This window comes from Cryptotermes secundus, unplaced genomic scaffold (genome assembly GCF_002891405.2).
Source record: "Cryptotermes secundus unplaced genomic scaffold, Csec_1.0 scaffold843, whole genome shotgun sequence".
In the NCBI taxonomy this organism is placed as follows: Eukaryota; Metazoa; Arthropoda; class Insecta; order Blattodea; family Kalotermitidae; genus Cryptotermes; species Cryptotermes secundus.
The window spans coordinates 555-3,096 of record NW_019731994.1 but is presented as its reverse complement, the minus strand read 5'-3'; the positions used below and the strand labels follow the sequence as shown (position 1 = coordinate 3,096).

Here is a 2,542-nt window from a genome sequence, read left to right as displayed (position 1 = left end):
GGAGGCCCATAGGGTTGTGAGATGTTGACGTTCCCACATTTTTTAGACAATCGGCTCATAGATGGCGGCAAGGTTGTCAGCCCTACGCGCCGGCCGACCTTTACACCCAAGGATATTCCTGGTACTCATTTTTGTTAGAGGCTGAGTCGACCCCAGGGCCATAGTGCGGCTGGAAGGATTACGTCAGTTGAAAAAAATCCAATGATCTGATCGTCGACTGGATAATTTGGAAAAATATTAGTGGCTTTGAGACCCGTGGGACGTAATGGCGATGAATTTAAATTTGAAGCCTGAAATTAATCATAATATATATACATTCCGGTCTTCCCTCACAGAAAACACTACGTCGTATATATTACGAAGACCACTCAATTGATGCTGTTTCGGAAAGCAGTCGCTGTCGATTGAGAGCATCACGCGAAACACATAATTACACTGCGTGGTGAAAATGCTGAGTTTATCGGAGCGGATTGGTTCATATAGTTACCACTGTCCTGTCCTATAAACGGTTAGCCGAGGAAGTTGCGACGGACAGTACACGTAGCATGCATGCATACTGGAACAAAATGTGGCGGCCGGGGAATGATCGTCGACTGGACTTACTTACTTACTTACTTACTTACTTACTCACTCATGGAGCTGAGCCCTTCTGGAGGAGCCGCCAATTCTGCAGCTACTCAATAACTTCCCAGTCATTTTATGGAGCCCGAAGGTTCATTACCGTGTTCACAAGAGCCCTCCACTGGTCTCTATCCTGAGCCAGTTCAATCCAATCCATACCATCCCATCCTATCTCTCTAAGATGTAGTTTAATATTGTCCACCAACCTACATCTTGGTCTTCCCAGTGGTCTCTTTCCTTCTGTCTTTCCCAGCAATATCCTATACGCATTTCTCGGCTCCCCCATTCGTGCTATATGCCCTACCCACCACATCCTCCTTGAAGCAACCCCTTAGTAGAATGAAATAGCTCATAACGCTGACAGTAGCCGCGGGAGCAAAGGGACGGTCAAGCGAGATGGAAAATAGCCATACCCCATTCATTACTGGTGGCTGGCGTGTATCCAGGGGCAGAACCCTTCTTGAGGAGCTAATAGTTGTTCAGCTAGTCATAAATGTCGAGCTTCGGAAATAAGGATGTAAAAATGAAACTGAACGTTCTTCTGAGGATAAAAGTTCTCTGAGATATGACACCTTATATTCCGGTAGAAGTGTATCGACGTTTCGGGAACGTACTGCATCCACTTCAAAGCAGAGTAAGCCAAACAAGCAGAGCGTTGTAGTTCGTATACATATAAACCAATAAATAAAAAGCGGAGGATGCCTTCATTTGTTATCGAGAAAAAAAAATTCTGAAATCTCGTGTGTTTGGAAGATCAGTTGATGGTATTCAGTATGCAGTTCTGAAATATACGTATAGGTTCTCTTTTGGTTATCTCAAAAACCGAAATACATACTTAGGGCAAAACTTACTGGACATAAAATGTGTGGTTCAGCTTTCTCTACAAGGTATGTTAAACAGTTCTTGCTCCGATAAATATTTTGCGAGTTACGTTCGAGATACGCAGATGAACGCATGTAGGCCTTCATGTAAGGTGCCCGTTATTTTTGTTCGATCTTCACAAAGACTAGAATGTGTGTACAAATTTTATTAAAATTTCAAAATGTCATATTATGAAAAATTCGTACATTCACGGTGCCCCTTTGATAGGCACGCCGCAGGATTACGAACGTCCTCAGAGCTGTCTTCGGTTTTATTATGGTGTTGAGTTATACCACCGTGTAGTTTGGTAAGTTACGTGCCAACGTTTCAGAGGTACATATTTCCTTTATCACTTTTGCTCTTAAGATGAAGACAGCAGTCCCTCCAAAATGTTGGAACCGACCTACCAGACTACAACATAGCATTATAGCTCAGAATAACGGAATATAAATCTTCGCCACCGTGACAGCAGCAGATCTTACCTTTACTTGTATTCTCTTGGGTTGGGAGACCAAGTTTCACTCACATTCACCATCTTCGACACACTTTCACGTCCATACTGCGTATGAGTAAACAAGGCGGGATATGGACACAAAACACACATTACTCTAGCATCTGCAAGTGCCGACATAGAAACGATTTTACAGACTGAGGAAACCGAGAAAAATGGCAGAATACTAACCGACCAGACGCAGGCAATGTCTCGTGAGATGCGTCAGCAGAACCGAGCAGAATTGATGGACTACGTGCTGTAGCGGCAACACCGCGCGGATTGATACAGCAGTCCAGGAAATACGGGGCATGAGATGTCGCTATGTGAGACTGTTGAAGTTGCAAAGAGCATCATTGTGTTACACAATATAGTGAGCTGCTACTTTCAGAGAGGTTTGGGGACGTTGGGATTGGCACTCCTGTTCTGTGTAGGGGTAGTCCCAGCCTCGATTCTGTTTTGGGAATGGATACATGTTTAAGTTACTGTCCATAGGCCAAGGAAAATATTACTATAGTATGTTGGATTTTGAGGTTCTCATGAAGGTACTATCATACGGGATGTGACGTC

General features: G+C 43.8%; 1 protein-coding gene across 1 annotated transcript in view; it reads right to left on the bottom strand.

Annotated features, from left to right (window-relative positions):
• Positions 1–2,303, bottom strand: part of LOC111867489 (protein toll) — a gene marked incomplete at its 5' end in the record, with an annotated part of 10,483 nt that extends 8,180 nt beyond the window's left edge. Inside the window, 1 exon segment of the mRNA XM_023857426.2 lies at positions 1,965–2,303.
• Positions 2,304–2,542: the final 239 nt, after the last annotated feature.